Source organism: Aotus nancymaae, unplaced genomic scaffold (assembly GCF_030222135.1).
Source record: "Aotus nancymaae isolate 86718 unplaced genomic scaffold, 86718_ANA_hifiasm-v0.15.2.pri h1tg000008l, whole genome shotgun sequence".
In the NCBI taxonomy this organism is placed as follows: Eukaryota; Metazoa; Chordata; class Mammalia; order Primates; family Aotidae; genus Aotus; species Aotus nancymaae.
In genome coordinates, this window is record NW_026988419.1 from 35,481,072 (window position 1) to 35,500,745 (window position 19,674).

At 33.7% G+C, this 19,674-nt stretch overlaps 1 protein-coding gene across 3 annotated transcripts in view; it reads right to left on the bottom strand.

Moving 5' to 3' along the window:
* PLCL1 (phospholipase C like 1 (inactive)) overlaps positions 1-19,674 on the bottom strand; it is a 339,780-nt gene that overhangs the window by 61,449 nt on the left and 258,657 nt on the right. The gene's annotated exons all lie outside the window — the stretch shown is intronic.

A 19,674-nucleotide genomic window follows, 5' to 3' on the forward strand; every position in this document is an offset into this window, starting at 1 on the left:
TATAGGAATTCACACCTGCATTTCAGTGGAATGTTATTAGCAGGCACAGCTTAAACCAAACAGAATTATGAATGGCTCTACTAACTTTTTAAGGATCTTCCAATATAAGTTAAATTTCAAAGTCCTTTGTCAGAGATTTTACAGGGAACACTTGCGCCTTGCAAATGCCATTTCTGGAAGTGTTTTTGGATCTTAGTGTTATAGAATCCCAGTTTCCTCAGCCCATTTCACCCTTCTGTGACCAACAGGGCATCAAACTTCATCCATTCAGATGAGGGTATCTTAAGCAGGTTTATTATTTTTTTGAGGCTGTTTACTTCTTGATTGCATGTAGGCCTTCTCACCCATCATCCTTCCTAAAATACAGTTCCAGTCCTCCGAATGCTCATGAAATGGTAGATTTCACTTCATTCTTGGACTGTCCACTGTATCTATCATTCCTAATTCATTTATACTGAATATCTGACTGATGTCACCTAAATTGGATATTTCATTATACAAGTCTCTGTTCTGACCACAGACTCAATTAATGATGCTCCCAACCACATCCCAATTCACATGACTGTCCCAGGAACAAATTTTCCAAAAGCCCAGTAATGTATGTTTACCATCCCCAGTTTTATAAGCATACCAAAGAGTCAGCAAAATGTAGAGTGCAAAGTATCTTGTTTGTCCTTGGAGCAAAAATAACTTTTTTTTTTTTGAGTCAGAATCTTGCTTTGTCACCCAGGCTGGAGTGCAGTGGCATGATCTCAGTGCACTGCAACCTCCGCCTCGAAAGTTCAAGCGATTCTCCTGCCTCAGCCTCCTGAGTAGCTGGGATTACAGGCACATGCCACCATGTTCTTGAGTTGTAATTATTCCACTCCCTAAATATATAACCTTGAGTGAGTAATTTAACCTCTCTCAATCTTAATTTCTGATAGGAATTAGTAATCTTTTTATATAACAAGGTGTCATTGTGAGACTCAAAAGAGAAAATGTGAGTGACAATTTTTATAAACTGTAAGCGCTTGGGAGGTTATGCTTTTCACAGGAAGAGGAACATTGCCTTATACATCCAGTAACTGTAGGACTATGAGTAGGTACTGAACAGGATATTGGGTGTTATACAGAAGTTAATTCATTCCTGACTTCTGAACATTTCAGACAAATCTTCAGTGATAAATTGAAAATATTTTTAAAACAACTACATGAGATTACTATTTCAAATACTGAAAAGTATAACCAAAGTAGTCTGAGCCGTATCCTTCATTGGAAATCTTTTAATACAGCGTAGAATATCTTCTCTGGGGCTTCAATTCATTGGTCCTACCTATAATAAACCTACCTATCCTACGATTCAGAAAAGAAAAGACAAGATAATTTATTATTCAATTGACTAAAACCCTGCCCATGAAAAGGAAGCAAAATTTGCTTTAGTTATGAGATGTTGGTGGGATGATTCATTAACTCCAATATATATCAGATCTTCAAGTGACAAAGATATAAATTACCCAATTTAGATTACAGAATATTGCCTGTTGGTGCCCTGGCATTTAACAACTTAGCTCCTGCTTTTACAGAGTTGCTATTTTAAACTATCCCATAGTGGTCAATTTCCTCATCCTTAAGTTAAAAAACATCTACAAATCTTCAGTTATTTATACACAGATGCTCTATTAGAACACATTTAAATTCATCACAACCCACATTCTCAGAAATATCAGATGTTTGTGTGTATTTTTCCACACCATCAAGGCAGGCACCTAATGGCATTGCTGAGACGGGATTAATCTACCAAGTAAAATAAAGATGAAAACTGTGAATTGTGATGGTAAATGAGACTGTGACTCAGCTTTTAAAGCTAACCATTTGACTTGCCTTTTAAGCTAATGAGAGCTTTCACATTAAAAATGATTTTTATATAAGCAGCTATGTTCCAAATAGAATTGTTGTCAGCAGAGTGATAAAATCTCTAATAGTTTCTAACAAATATTAAATGGGAAATTAATCCTACTCTAAATGAATGTATATGGTTCCTATACCCCAAGTATGCTATTACATTAGCCTTCTCTACAGTCTATCTCTCTGCTACTTGAGCCACTGTTTATTTGTAAGAACAAAACCACTCTTGTCAGAATAGCTTTCTCTTATAAGGCTCTCCTCTGCAATATCTCCTTAAGTCAAGACATTCCCACCTAGAATGATGAGCCTTCAAGAAATATATGTTTTATATCTAGCCTGCAAAAGAATCCACCTGCCTCATAATACTTATATCTTGCTTTGACCTACAATTCCTACATGATTATAAAACTCATATCAAAATCCCACCTAAAACTTGGAACCAGTCAAAAGATATGATTCTTAGGTTCTCATCTCACAAAGGACAGAATCCAAAGTCATTACAAGTCTCCAAATGAGCTAAAACTTGGCCAGAGCATGTGTGAACGAATAATTAGCTTGTCTGCTGATGACTACAGCCAAGATTATGTATATTCAAAATATACTGGAAAAGATTCAGGACTCTGATATTTCTCCAGTTCTGCCACAGGAAAGGAAAATGTCTGGATTCAGAGAGCAATCCCGCTGTTCTTTCAATAGCCACACTATTCATTGGCTCTGACAGGTTGGGAGGAGGGGAGATGGAAATGGTGCTTCAGTGGACAGGAAGGATGGACGACTTCAAATCTCCTTCTAAGCTTCTTCACCACCAGAGTCCTACACCCCTATATCTGTATTCCCTCAAGAAGATCTTGGCAAATTGGTTGTGGGAAAGAAGGGCTATTAAGGTAAACAAAGAAAAAGTTGAAGGTTGGGTATCAGTTTTTCTTCGTGGTAAATACAAAAAATAATAATTATTATGATGATGATTGAATGAGAGTCAATTCAATTCACTATACACTTAACACAATTCAACTATACGCTTAAAAATGGTTAAACAGTAAACTTTATGTTACATATGTATTGGGAAGATGGGTACTTTTGGCACTTTCCAAAAGAAACCAAGTTTATTATCAGTTCAGGTGTGCTCCAGCCAATGTCTAGCTCATTAGAGTTAAATGATTCCAATGACCATAACATCGTTCCAGGAGATTTTTATAAACTACAAGGTCTTTCAGTTTATTTCAAAACTAACTCTCCTCACACAGGAATTAAGAGAAGAGGCTGAAGTACTAATACCCCCTCCACCTGACTCCTGCCCCACAACCAAAGTTTCTCCTAGAGCAGCTTGCAACAAAAGCTTTAAATTTCTTAAGATATATACTGCTTTGTCATGCCTCTCTCCCCTAAATTAAAGCTTGACCTTATATTGTAGTTGAGGCCAAGAATTAGTCAGACATTGAACTCAATCCTTTCTACTTCCTAACATTCTATGCATCAGTCTCCAAATTATCATTTCTCAAGAAGGGAATCACATTTAAATAAGTTAAATTAAAAAAAAAAAAAAAAACACCAAATTGGGTTTATATGGTCTCTGAACATTTCTAAATAATACTTCACACTTTGGATTACTGTCTTTTGAAATTAATCGATACCTTACAAAGGATTCAATCATCAGAATCAAGAAGAGTCTCGTGAACTAGTAAAACAATAGACAAATATTTTACTCTTTTGTTAAAACAACGCAAGACTGATTTACCTACGAGCACTGTTTCTAATATATTTCTATCATAAAGATAATTTCTATCTAATCTTATGCTATAAGGTCTGATTTCTAAACTTAGAAATCATTTCAAAATAATAGGGAAAATGGCCAAATTTCTTTTTAATGTTTTAATTATTTTCTATAATATTGTTGCTTATCTGCTACTGTTAGTAATGAAAGGATATCAATCATGATTAAATGAGACTCTTTACAACAGTTAAAGATTTTCAGCTTCCTTAATATATTTTATTAAACTAAAATTGGAAACAAAGTTCATATAAACCGAATTAACAAACATGTTTCCATAAATTTCCATTGACATTTGCTTTCCCTAAGCCCAGTAAGACTAGATATACTGCAAGTTCCTTAACCAAAATAAAACAAACAAAATCATTTTTCTTAAAAACACATTGATAAGCCCCAAAACAACTCTACTTATTCAATGCAAGTTTTGGGTCTCAATCATGAAAATATTGAATTATTTCAATATAATTTTAGGAAAAAGTATACTGAAATACAAAAAATGTGAATATACTTAATGCTTATACACTTAAAAATGGTTATGTACTTAAGTATACTTATACACTTAAAAATCATTAAATTGTAACTTTTATGTCATGTATATTTTAACATACGGGGGAAAAATGCATACTGAAGCATTGTATGAAAATTTAAAAGTGAGTAAAGGAAATATCAAGTCCAAGCTTCCCTGCCTTTGACCTGATGAATATGTTTAAACATCTAATTATATCATCACATATACTTTTTGGTGTTTTGGCAAGTTGTTTTTAAGCACACAGTTCTAAAATGATTCTTTGTTAGAACACATTTACACAACTCTAAAGACTAGAAATCAAAACATCAGTTGTCAAACTGTGATGAGAAGGAATCTTTGTTTCCTAACACTGAACTCCAGCTACGTGGTGTAAGGGAGGGAAAGATTTATATTTCACAAGTGTTCTTAAGAAATTAGTAATAAAAATTTAATAGATTATACTAAAAGATAAGCATATAGGCACATGGGTTTGATTTTCACCATAGGGAAACTATCTCTTCTTATATACCACCTATAAACTATAAAAAGATGCTATTTATTCTGGTTTTGTGAAGTTCCAAGAAAACCTGAGAAACAAAAATTTGGCTGATACATGAAATTTTCAAAGGCTTGTAGACAATATACAGTCTAGAATCCAGATAAGCTCCAACCTTGGATACTGAGAGGTCTCTGGTCTTACTCTTCATTTATTCATTTGACAAACAAGAATACGTACCTACTCTGTGATAGAGGCTAGTACATTACAGAGTTTAGAGGAAACTGATAAGGCTTCATTTTTATCTTAGATGTATCACTCCATATATGTGCTAAAGGGATTTGATATGGACAAAACTAAAGATGGTACAGTAGGTGACTACTGCATTCAGCATTACAATAAAGAGATGGTGATGGCCTGCAGTAGATTCCTAATAAAAAGGATAAAGAAGAGTGGGAAATATCAAGAAACATGAGGTGAAACAAGAACTTCTTGACTTGGTAGAGGAAGACTTCTAGGTTTTTGGTTTGAGTGAGAAGTGAATGAAAGTTTTATGAAATGAGATATGAAATATCAGGGGATGTGAAGTTGAAGCAGAAACTAAGTTTACTTTGGGCCATGGTGGATTTGAGATGACTATGGGCCATCTAGGTGAAGGTGCCCAGTGGAAAGTTGGATATATGAATCAAGCCTCCAGGGAGAAGTCTGGGCTGCAGTTTCAGTGTTGGAAATTATAGCTGTAAAGGGATAACCAGAACCTTGAGCATAGTAGAGTCACCTATTAAATAAAAGCATTTGGAGATGGGCTAAACGCAGAGGAACACCAGTATTAGAGGCTGGGCAGGGGAGAAGACCAAAAAGAAAAAAGAGCTGAGGGGCAAGAAAACCAGGGTATGAGCTTCTGCAGAAGCCAAGACTAAAAGAAAAGCATGCCGGAAAATAAGATCTGAAGACAGCTTATTCAATTTAGCAGTTAAGCAGTTACTGATAACTTTGACAAGAGAATGTCTTATGTTCCTTTTAAGATGCTGAGGATAGAAAAAGAACTGCGACCTAAATTGCAGCCATGAGAAGAGCTGAGAGTAAAGGGTTTCAGGGAAAGAACAAAAGTCTTGTGGTGGGAAAAAAAGCCAGGATGGCTACCATATACTAAGTGAGAGACAGAGTGGCCCCAAATAAGACTGGAGCAACAGGCAGAGGCAGAGAGTGATACATCCAGGAGAGGGCTATCCTCAAAAATGCTGGCCCCACTCACCTGGATTGTGATTACAGAATGGAATTCAGTTCTGATGCATACACTTTGCCTGTCCAATGGGCCTATGCCCAAAATCACAGGAAGTTAAGTGGTCTACAGAAAACCCATACCCATACACAAGGCCTAACTCTTCACACAAAATTCAAGGAAGTAGGGGAGATGGGATCATCACTATATCTGTTGCCTTCAAGTTTCAGAGAAGGAAAGTTTGCAACTGTATAATTGTACCATTAATTTCACATTAAAATTTCCCAAGTTATATTCCCATGGTCAACTCCAGTTGACCATGAACAGGTGATGCACTTATTTATGGTTAACACCATGTGACTTACCCAATGTCACTGTGTGATGCAATGGGAGTGGAAGTCCAAATAGCCACTATTGAGAAGTAGCTGAAGCATAACCCAAGCTTTGTAAACCATTGGCCTTCCCTAGTGGGTCCCTTATTGGTAAGAATCTGAACAGTTATTTTATGATCAATAAAGAAAGCATTTGTTCTCTACACCATCTTCTAAGTCAACAGGATTAAAGGCAATGTGAAGTGTATGCATGCAAATATCTCTAGCCAAGTTAAGTTCTATGTCTGAATTTAACATTAAATTTCATTTATAAAAGTGACTCATTTAATAAAACACACTAAAGCCATTTCTTTAGGAAACCCATTCTGATATATATGCTGTGGTGGGGATGGGATACTAATTAAAAGATAGGCAGACAGTGACCCTCTCAATTTTGCACATCTTCTCTAAAATGACTCTCTTCACTTGAAAGCAAAAATAATTGACGTTCTATAGGCAAAGCTGGTGATAGAGTGCCGAGGAAAAAAAGAGTTCATTTCAGAGTGGGTAGTTAGTACCATTGATTTGTTTTGTTAAATAGAAGAAGCTTCCACTGTGCTGTACCTCACTGTGATCATTTGCTCATTAGAACTCATTAAGAAGTGACACTAAATAAAAGTGATTATCTCCAGCTCTTCTTTGGCATAGTTTCCATCCAGTTAGGGTTTTTCTGCAAGAACGATTCTTATTATACACATCCCATGTATTATTTCAAATACAACTTTCATTTACACAAAGATTGACTGAGCCCTTACTCTGGGCTATGCATTGTACAAGTGATTTATTCTTTAAAAAATCATTAATCCCAACACTAATGTTGTCTGGAATAAATTTTAATGTATGAACTTTTATAGCTAATTAAATCAGTAAATAAGGACAAAGGTCATCAAATTTAATAATTAGAGCAAAATATATGAAGAATGCTTCTAAATAAACAACAGAAACAGCTTTAACTAACATTAAAGATGTTCATGAGCCAAGCCCACAAGGAGCATAAAAGGCTGATGAGGCGTATTCAACAGAAGTACTACACTCCTTTGTGCTGTCAACTGCTTTCATGAAAAGGTCTTGTTTCTTACTTTAATCTTGCCAATCTCCTCTTGTATCCTTCACAGTCCACTGCTTCATATACAGTTATGAGGTACGTGAACTTCCATTTTTCTAGTCAACAACATGGTCCTTCTCACTAATCCCACTGCTGTATGCAATGCATAGTTTTGTTGGTACTGTGCTTTAGCTGCATCAATTTGAACAAAATGAGGGTGACAGCAATAAAGGTCATCTGATGATTTATTCAGTGGCCTCTGAGGAACAACTTGTGGCTATCAGTCCTGTCCCTCTAAGACAGATGTCTGCCTCACACTCAAAAAAAACAATACATTTAAAATTAATAGGTAGTCTGTGCAACTCTTAGCAGAGGTGCCAAGAACCAAGTGGGCTTGGAGACTGAGATATGATTCTGTCCTTCCTCAGGAGACTCCTGCACAGCAGGGCCCAGGAATCCTGGTGGAGCTTATGCCAGCACTGACTTTCTTGTTTCTGGTGTGAAGATTAATTGGATGTTCTCTTTATGGAAAACAGGATGTAATGGCCCTTTAAAAGGAAAGTCAATGATGAAGACTATCTAAATGTATACTTTTAATACCTGCATTGCTAATACATCTCTTTCAATGTATTGTTATAGAGATTAAATGTAATGCTCCAATTATTTCACAGGTATAAACATATATCTTGATGCTTAATTAGGGCATTCATCAGAAAATGATATGTAATTAGGACATTCATCAGAAAATGATATGTAATTTCAAATCAATGCATACTTTTATATTTTGTTCTAATTAATGTTGCACATTTACTTAAAATACTTTATCTGAAAAATTAAAATATCAACAGGAATAAAACATTATTAAATAGAGTTCATCTCATGAACATTCCTGACAAAATTTCCCACCTCCCTTTGTGTCCTATGTAGTGAGTTCACAGAATCGTTTTTCCTTCATTGTGCCTTTTCAGTTTCTAATGGTAATATTTACCCCCAACTATGACACACCAATATATTATTTACATTGATTTTAGTCACTTTGGAGTCCAAATATATTCTTTAGTCATCTAAATTTGAATTCAGCATATTGAAAACTGAAAAGGAAATTCCCAATGTGCTTCAATATTATGTGAGTTTTGCCATTTATTATCATAGAGTGTTAATGGAGCTGAGTTTCAGAACAGATGTGATTTATAAAAATAAGAAAGTCATTTACAGTTATAGTAGCTTAAGTGGAAATAAGAGACATAATCAGCCTTTCTTCAGAGCATAAAGTGTTCATTAATAAAATAGTTTGAAAAATAGTCAACTTCCAGGAATTTGTGGTTTTCTGTGCAACATTTGGTAAGGACAAAACTCCACATTATAGGCATCACTTACAAATTTCACTCAAGGGCATTTAAAATATATAACTACTAGGGGTATTTCTTAAAAATGAAATCAATTCTATTGTACTGTACAGTAATATACCCATGTAGGTTTTTCATTACAAAAAATCTTCTATAGAAGATTTAAAAACAGTAAATTTACTTTTTGAAAACATTTTATAAATGTATGTGACTTGGGACAAGGAGATTAAATTTTAGTTTTTAAAAAAAACTAATTTTATTCAAACAAGAAATAATACATTAATAGTCTAAACTGATCTTTCTCTAGATTTGGAGAAGTCTAGTCTACCACTTAACAAATTGGCATATATATTAACAATTGGACTCCTCCTTGCATTTGTATTAAGTCTGTATTGTAAAACTGACATTTAAATTATTTTGAACTGGCTAATTGAATATTTCTTTTGCAACAAACCCCTTAAAGCCATCTCTGAGTGCTCCATAATACTGATCCCAGAAGCACATATAAAATAGAATGTCAATTCTCTTGACCCAATGCTATGTGCAAACACATCCTCAATATTTTCTCTCTTGTGACAATAATAGAATATGCTCTTTGGGATTAGTTACCGTAGAGATATAGAAGCTTTGGCTCAAATAGCCAACTTGGCTTGAACGTCAAGATGAATCTGATTAAAGGTTTTAAGTTTTATCCATAACTTCCGGAATGGGTTAGAACTATCTAACACTTTAATCCTTATTGCATTACATCTGATTAACTGAACATTGGCATCTGCTCATGTTCAAGGAACAGATGGCAGATCTCAGAGAATGAATATTCTCAGCTCAGGGACCCCTTTAGGGCGAACTCTCCCTCACCCCCATTCATACCCAGTGAAGGCTCCATGGTCAAAATGGAAACAAATTCATTCTCTTAACTTAGAAAAATGTAAAAAAATAAAAACTATGCTTACATAGTTTTTATTTGACATAATAAAACTCAAAGTCCATAACTATTGTGCTGATAGAAATTACTGAACTAATTAAATTCCTTCTCTCCAAACCAAAGTATTGAATTAGAGATTAATAAATTTTACCACCATTAACACTTACTTGCTTGACTTTTTGCAAAGCAAATTTCTACATCTATAATTTTTATTTGTCAAAAATATATATAATTCCTAGCCTGATTCTTAGGGCTATGTCAAGGAAAGAAGGAAATAAAGCATGCTAAAGCACTTTGTAAAACATAGACCACAATCTGATAAAATTCCAGAAAAGTGAATTATATATCTATCTTTTCATGAAAATAAGTAAAATATGGCAATGTATTAAAGAAATATATTCTTCAAAAAGTCAGGTTTATTCCAGGAATGTAGGAATGAGTCAACCTGAGGCAGTCCATCAATGTAATGTAACAAGTAAATAGATTAAAAGAGAAAAACAATTGATCATAACTAAAACTATCCCAAAGACATCTGACAAAATACAGTATGGATTCACAACAAAACTCTCAGTAAACTGAGAAGAGAAGAAAACTTACTTAACATAATCAAAACCATTTCAGAATCCTAAAGGAAATATTTTACCAACTGGGGAAGATTTAGAAGCATTCTCATAAAAATCAAAAAGAAAAAAAAAGGCCTACTATTTATATACTTTTTGATATGATTTTGGATGGTTAAGCCAATGTAATAAGGTGAAGATAAGAAATTAAGTGAAAAATATTGTAAAGAAAGTGACAGATCATTATTACTTGCAGAAAATACAACTGTTTACCTAGAAAATCCCAAAAGATCAAATGAAAAAATTCTTAGAATTAGTAAAAGTGATAGTGGCAAAATACAATATAAATATAGAAAACTTAACAGCTACCTTATATGCCAACCTGTTTCTAAACGTAATGCCGGGGGTGAATGGGAATGAGAATCCCATTCAGATTAGTAATTAAGATTATAAACAAGCCAAGAATAAACTTAATAAGTTGTGTGCAAAACTTATATATAGAATTTTATTTCACTTAAAGTTGAAAGGGAAAAATTAAATAAATAAAAACATTTAAAATTACCAAAAATATACTACTGACAAAATTCAAATTCTTCACTAGTCAGCAGACAAATACAATAAAATTATAATGAAAAGCCCAATGGGATAGTTTCAATTGATGCCGTTGTAAGAGGCATTTTAAATAACAAAGGAAACAATACATTATTCAATTATTAGTGTTAACAAATTCACTATTCACTTGAACAAAAAAACTAGATTTCTTCTTCATGTCAAACAAAAAGTAATTTTAAATAGATTAAAGATTGAATAAAACACAGAAATAATAGGAAAAACTATAAGAGTATATTTGTATAGTTTTGGGTGGGGAAGATCTTTTCTAAACAAATATATCAAGGCCAGAAAGCATAGAGGAAAAGACTGATAGATGTGACCATATAGAAACTTCAAACTGTATTGAATATTTTTTTTAATTCAAACTAGAAAACATTTGTCATGTGTTCCTTAATTTATAAAAATTATTCACAAACTATTTTGGAAAAGACAAATTCACAAAATTATACAACTGTTTAGAAAATGTATAAAAAAGATGTTCAAACAAATAATTATACATTATGTATATATACACAAAGGTAAACACAAATAAAATGACTATTTTGCCTATCAGGTTACTAAAGTTTAAAAAATATGAGATTGTAGGGAAGTGAAAATTTTATACGATGGTACATTGAATATAAACTTGTACAACTTTTCTGGAAGGTAATATAATAACATGTTTTAAAACATTAAAAATGCGTCTACTTTGATCCAGCAATTTAATTTTTAGGAATTTAAAGAAATCTGAAGGAAATACTTGAGTAAATGAGCAAAGATATAAGTAAGAGGTGGTTCACGGCCATGCTGCTGATATTTTAAAAAGAATAAACTAATGAACTGAACATCCATTCCCAGTAAGAACTGGCAAAATAAATTATGGTACATTTCATGTAACAGGATGCTATACAGACCTTATAATGGGTGATGCAGACATATAAATCTTAAAATGCATGGGGTTTCTGTGTGTGGGGGGTGTACTTAAAAAGCAGATAACAGAAGAATACTTATAGTATAATATGAGAGCTCACCATTTACCTATGACAAGTCTGGAAGAATATATTCCAATTAATGATAGTGGTTATCTCTAGGGAAAGGGAGCAAAATTATGGAATTTTCTTTCTCTGTATTGCTCAAATTATTTAAAATTAACATATATTAGCATATATTATGAGAAAACATATTAAAGACATTTCCATATTAAAGACAATAAAAAGCATTAGTCCTATAATTACTTCATTATCAGAAAGATACTTTGTAGATATTAATGACATCCATCTTTTTTAAATTTTTTGAGTCATAACTAAAATGGTTAAAATTTCAAAGAGCCCAGGAGTTCACGGAGTTTCAATAAGCTCTTTTGAAATTATTTTAATTAGAGTAATTACACTGATGTTATTTAAATACAATTTTTAAATATTTATTATTCTTGGGAATGGTAAATGGACCTCTAATACAATATGAAAAAATAGCTCTTAAATATCATATTTGGAAATTATTTTAGTATCTTACATTTTAGAACTAATATTGGTTAGATATCCTATGGTGAAAAGAATGTCCAAAGCACAATTCAGTTTTATAATGTATCTGTAAAATTAGTCTCAAATATTTAAACAATCAATTTCAATGCCAATGTATAGTATATCTTCTCTTAAATCAAACTTTTTCTGTCTCTAAGGTTTGAGAGTAAATGTAAGTATATGAATGTTCCCAGAGGAGGAAAAGAAGTTTAAACTTGATATTTCCTTACTAGATGTTTAAATCAATTTGATTTCAATTAAATGCACTCCATTTATAATGAGATTCAAATCTGCTATATTAAATAAGGATTTAAGTATATCCCAAAGTATTGGGCTCAGCAAGAATTCCATATAGGTTAAAAGGTCTTTTATCTTTCAGAGCATACATACTATTAATAACTGCAAAATTTTCAACCGCAATCATCAAATAGAGAATATGTAGCCTTAAAAGATCTCCATCAGGTGAATTTGGCCTATCCCTCTATTTTCATGTCTAGACATGTAACTACAAATTTGCCTTTGCATTCTGTCCTCCTAATACACTCCCAAATCTTCAGAAAATATATGATAGTTCACCAAAAAGTCTTTCGTTGTCTTCTAACCCATAATCCTTTATTTCTTCTTTAATGAAGGGTCCTTATCTGAACTCAGCTAATCTCACTCCACAAAATAATTTCTGCCCATCTCTGCCACTTAAAACACTCTTCTGCTAATCATACTTAACTCTACATTTAACATGTGAAATCTCAGGACATTCAACTAATGAATGCAATATTCCACCTAGAATGTTACTTAAAATGGCAGATATTTTCTGAATCATTTTTAGACTCTCAGGAAAAATATGGTTGTCAACATATTTTAAAAACTAAATCTGCTCAATTACCACCAGTCTTATTGCCTCCTGAGAATATCTGCAGCATGAGAATATAATTACAAGTAATAAAAAAATGGCAACTAAAATAGAAAATTGCTCTCAGCCCATGTAAATCTGAGCCAAATTCAGGTGAAATATTAATACTCAGTTCTGGTGCATATTTTTTATTTTGAGTCTAGGTCTTGCTCCATCACTGAGGCTGGGGTGCAGTGGTGGGATCATGGCTCACTGCAGCCTTGAAATCCTGGGCTCAAGCAATCCTCTCGCCTCAGCCTCCCAAGTAGCTGAAAGTATAGGCATGCACAACCACTCTAAGCTATCTCTCTATCTCTGTAAAGACAAGGTCTTGCCATGTTGTCAAAGCTATTCTCAAACTCCTAGGCTCAAGTGATCCTCCTGCCTCAGCCTCCCAAAGTGTTGGGATTACAGGCATGAGCCACCGTGCCCAGCTCTGGTACATAGCCTTGTATGTTGCTTCACTTAAAAAAAAAAAAAAAAAAAAAAAAAAGCCTGCCAGGTGACTTGCTTTCTTAGCACTGAGATAAGTTTACAAAATCTTATGAAATTTGACATAGTTATACTTGATTATCTAAGCAATTTTTTAAATGGAATAAACATCACAGTTGTTTGCAGGACTATAAGTTAGCACATACTGATCTCTAGGCTATCAATTGGTCTGAACACAAAGATATTTAACACACATTTGAATTGTGTGTAGGGTGTGGTTGTTATATAAATTCATTACCTTTACTAAGGGACTTTGAATTCCCATTTGTTGAGGAAACTGACCAGTATAACCCCTGAGAGGATAACCCTTTCTAGTACATCTACTAATGTTCTCTGAAAAGAATAAGCTATTTCTCCCCAGGAGTATGAATCCCATGTGTAGAAATACAAGAAAGATATTCACATTACATATTCTTTAGTATTTAATCATAAAAGGATCATGGCAGCAAAGATTCCAAGCCATGCTGGGTCAATTAAATTAAATTTGTTTCAAAATAATGTTTCATCTTTTAGATCTCATTTAAATTATCAGTAAAGAGAACATTAAAGTCATTTATTTATATAGAACTGGTATAGTGACAGGGAAATAAAGTACTTAATGAAACCATTTATAATCTATAATCATTTTATTAAAACAGCATTTCCACGGAACACTTTACAATGAAAAAGTATAGTAATTTACAGATAGCTTAGGGACTGAGCTCTAATTAATCTCTTAGAAAAAAAGACTTGACACCTCCACATATTTAAACTTTATTAGCTTTGCTATCAGGAAACCTTATAAAAAATGAGAAAGGAAATCCATAATGAATTCACTACATTTAATTTCATATTATCATCCTTAGGTGGTTTCTTAATAATAACTTGGGTGAATTGAGAGAAAGTGACAGCTAGTCTTAACTATGAGAGTGACTGTGTTCATTATTACTTTAAGAACCTCCAAGTCAAAACCACTTTATGTTCAAAAATGAAAATCACAATAAAAGGGTAAGAGCATCTCACATTTCTAAGAAGTTTTAATCAAGCTCTCTGAAGATGTGAGATGAGAAAATGCAAGACACAGGAGACTGAACAACATGCCAAAACCATAAATCAGTGGCAGAGTCGAATGGCAAACCCAGGTATTCCTATTCCTGGTGGAGTTTTTCCTCTAAGTTTATACTACATCTGCATATTACTACTGTATTTTCTTACCCTTCACTATGGGAAGGAATACAAGTTTTACAGTTATTGATATTTTCCCTCACTGCATGTTGAATAAAAAGAAATAAATTAATGTTCTTTTTACTGCTAATTTAAATGAGATCTAAAAGATGAAACATTATTTTGAAACAAATGTTTAATTTAATTGACCCACCATGGCAAACAGTGTGGGTAAAATATTCCATGAAGAAGAAACAACACGGGAAGATCCCGAGGAGACTCCACTAACACAGGCCACTACAGCAAGCCCATAGGAGAGGAACAGGGAAATGAAACGAAGCTGCGGGGCTGTGAAAGCCATTTTTTATAAATCTGTAGTTTATTCTACAAAGGTTTTAAGACAAAGAGGTGAAAGTTCTTACATTTTTAAAAAAAATGTATATGTCTAGCTGCTAGAGAATGGATTTGGGGATACAAATTAACAAAGTAACCACTTAGTGATTGCAAGAGAGATCAGAGTATACTGAACTAGGGTGAGGACAAGAGAGAAGTGGATTTATTTGAGGAGCTACTGATGAACTGAAGTGGGGTCAATGGGGAAAGGGAGAAGCATCCCCAGATCTCTGGTTTGGACAACTGAGAGGCTGGAGAAGCCACTTGTAGAAACAGAGAAGTCTGGAGAAGAAACAGATTTATGAGTGGCTCTTGAGTATTGAGAATGCAATTGTAAATAAGGAACTAGATCCCAAGATAGACCTCTGAGTCCAAGATAAAAATTTGGGATTTAGGAACTGTCAGGTTATTAGTGGTTTTTGAAATCATGAGGCTAAATAAGATAAGTTAAGGAAAGAAGGCAGAATAAAAAGAAAAGAGTACCTAGCAGTGACCTTTGAGAATGTACAACATTTCGAATTTAGTTGCGAGAAAAGCTAACAAAGGCAAGGGAAATGGTGGTATCGATAATCTCAGGATTTCCAGTAAATAAATCACATTCTTTGAAATTTTTAGTAATCATAATTCTTAGCCCTCTGATACTTGATACAATTAGAAATTTGACATGATTACTATTATATAATAAAAGTGAACAAGCTATTTAAAAATAAAATTGTTTGTAACACTTTTTTCCCTTATCTCAAGTTTAAAGAGATATTCAACTTAAATGTAAAAATGGCATAATATAAAATCCCTCAGTATCTTATCAACACCTAAACTGGCAAAAGACAAATTAAAAAGATGTTTTACATCTGATTTTGTATCCAAGATGAGACAGAGACTGATATTTTCCTATAGTTTAATCAAGGGAAAACAGGCTCTTTAAATTCTATTAAATTATTTAGCAGCCACAAACAGATGCAATAATTCACTCTTGGCGAAACAAATCATTTTCTCTTCTTTCTCAATGCCAATAAAGCAAACATTCACAGGTGCTTAATCAACATTTTGCATAAGGCCAAACAATACAATCATTTTATGAATGACAAAGGAAACACACATTAATAGAGTGACAGAACAATAAGTCATCGATAAGCCAAAGATTTGGGAAAGTTTAAAAAATGATTCTGAAGGATATGGAAAACAAAAGTTTACCATGATTCTAAATGTGAATGTCATTTCATTGAATTGACATTTATCAAGCAATTGGTGGAGAGAATTCTGTAAGAAGAATTAGGTTATTAAGACTTGAAAAGCTTTCTGATTTTCCTATTCATTTGGTCTGGAAAGTTGAAGTCTTACTCATCCTGGATTGAGAGTATGCATTGGACTAAAGAAATTTTTTAAAGAAGTTTCCTAAAGTTTTCTGGCAAGGTGGCAACTAAACCAGTCCAGAAAGGACTACCACCGAAGATGAAAAACTTAGATTAATATTATTCTGACTTGTTAAAAATTCCCCTTTCTTGAAATAAAATGGAGCTCTTCTCTTTATCCTAATCTTAGAGGATATTGAGTTATGTCCATTATTCCCTACAATGCAGTCTACAGAATGTAGGTGTGTGCATTTGCTATGTTCTTGAAGACTACATACACCTTGGCTGCCCCTCAGTCTTATTCTGCATTTTAAAAATCCTAATCCCTTGCATTTTCCTCATGAATCTTATTTTCTAGAGCTTTAATTATCTGTGCAGGTTCTTTCTGATCCAAGCATTTTACTTACCTGGACAAATCACTAATGGTCAGACCAGTGCTAAGTGTAAAGAAAATATGGCTTCAAGGCTCGTTAGACACCGCGCTTTACATATCCTTTATTTGCTGGTTTTTGTGTCTCACTTATACAATGAGTCATTCCAATTATCACTGCAACTCCAGATGACTTTCTGTCATATTTTTCATGTCTACACTAAGCTTTAAAGTTTCTAGGACTGTGTTTTCTTGCTCCCACTATGCAGCTTTTGCCCAGTTAGCTCTCAACACACGTCCATGGGTAAATCAGTGCCATGTCAAGTATGCTACTGAACATGCTAAAAATCCTCCAGGTAGGTAGACTTTGGAGAAAAAACAATGTTGCAATTTCTTCTTCCTGTTACAGAGAAGCTGGTTTTGGTCCCTGGGCCAGAAAGAAATCTGCCAGACATTAACATTTCTGTCTCCGTAATCTTCCCTATACCAAATGGTCCACTGAAATTATTTGCTCTAACAATTCATTTGCTGAGGATAAATGGGTGCTCTCTTGTCTGCAAAACATAAGGACTTTTCATTCAGTCTTTCCTTTGAATTAGTTATAATCCTATAGAAGAAGTACAGTCATAAATGAATCACAGTGAATACTTAATATAATTTTGACAAAAGTTCTGCAAAACTAAAATAGCAGTCTCCTTTTGGCCCAGGAAACAAATTTCACTTAAATTTTCAAACATACTAAGACTATAAAAATGGTGCGGCTGGTGGGAATCAATAGCTTCTTAGATTTTGTAGTTAAATTTGACCTCAACAAAATGAAAATTATTAAATGTTAAATAATAGAATTTCTAATAAATTTATAAATTTCTAATAATAGAAAATCGAATAGAATTTCAAATAAAGCCTTAAATTATAAGCACATCAAATAGAGAATAAAAAAACATAAAGCTCACTGTTATTTGCACTGGTAATATGGACAAAAATCTATTCATGCCTAAAAGAGGATAGAAATGAAGACTTCTTTTTAAGTCGCGAACTAGCCTCTGTTAAATCCCTGAATTAAGGAGCTCAGTCTGATGAGTAAAGTAGCAACCTAGTCAGTAAATCTAAGTCACATGTGACTTTTGATGAGCCTGTATAAGGTAAACAAACTTGAATATAAGGCACTATAATGGAACTTGGAGAAGTAGGGACTGTTTTAGTTTTGTTCATTGCTCCATCCTTAACACCTACTATTATTATATTAGCTTTTTTATTCACAGGGTTCTTGCCTGTCTCCCAGAGCTCCTTGAGAGCAAATATCTCCAGTACCTGCCACCAAGCCTGGCACCTCTCAAGCACTCAATAAATACTTGTTGAATAAAAGTCGGTAGAAATCCCATAGCTATGTACTATGATGATTATTAGCTTACTGAATATTCCTATGGCAACAGAATGGGTCCTGTCTGAAAGGTAAAAGCAAGATTGGAACCCAAATATCTGACTCCTTGCGCACTTGCTCTTAGCCACTACTCCAGGTGTTCAATTCCACAAAAACACTATCTCCTCATAAGGCTTCTGCCTGAACGTTGGATTTTACACCCAAATTGGCTTTTGTTTTTCAAATCATGAGAGAGAATAAAAATACTTCCCATGAAAAGCTGATGGATCACAGTGTATATATTTAAATAATAGTTTGAACCCTAAATGTGATGGCTATATTTCTTTCTTAGGAAACTAAATTTACAAATATGTCACTAGTCATGTGTATAAAAGAGCAGGTAGCAATGATTTTATCCTCAACTGACATGAAAAACAGCTCTCAGATGATTGGTTTCTCCATGTCAGTATTATTTTCTTCTTTTCAGTATCTGAACTTTCAGAATCTCGACAGTAATGACTCAGACAATGCATTCGAATTAATCAATGCTATCATACTCCTACAGCCAAGTGACCTTTCTCTTCTCCTTGCAAAGTTAACAGTTAGCTTGACTTTTAATAAATTCACTTTGAGTTTGCTTGTGATTACGTTGTTTTACTGATCTCTGGTTATTCTAGGGCAGTTATTACTTTGCAGGCCACTCACTCTCCCTTGAACCTACTTATCAGCCTTCTCCTTGTTCTCATTTCTACCTCCTTCTTCTCAGTTTCCATCTGTGCTCCATATTTATTCAGGGTAGCTTTTATACCCAAGTATAATATATATGTATAAGTGTATAAATTTATTTAAGGATATTTTAAAAAATTAAAAATAGGAAAAAACTCAGTACAGTATAGTATTAAGTAACTATACTAAAAAACTTTCAGCTATTAAATGAGACTGGAACCCAGATGAGTCTCATCTCGGGACTACATTCGTTCCACTACATCAGTGGTTCCCACAGTGTAATCTCTGGACTGGCAGCAACAGTATCACCAAGGACCTTGTTAAAATTGCAGATTTTCAGACTCTAAACCCACTGAATCTGGGGGTGGTGTTCAGAAATGTGTGTTTTAATAAGACAAAGATGATTCTGATACACCCTTAGGTGTTGCTGCATTACATCATTGGTCCCAATCTTACCTGATTATAAGAATCACCTGACATAGCTCATTGACATTGACATAGTATATTCTCAGGTTCTACACATCTGATTCAGTAGGTTAAAGAAGAGGGGACAGGAATTTATTTTTTTTAACAAGTGACACCCTAGGCCCACCCAAATGATTCTTATGGTCAGGGAAATTTGAAAACACTGCACCAAATCAGAATATTCAGCTTCATACACTTATGAAAAAAAGTAGGCACTGCATTTAATTATATGATGGTTCCATGTT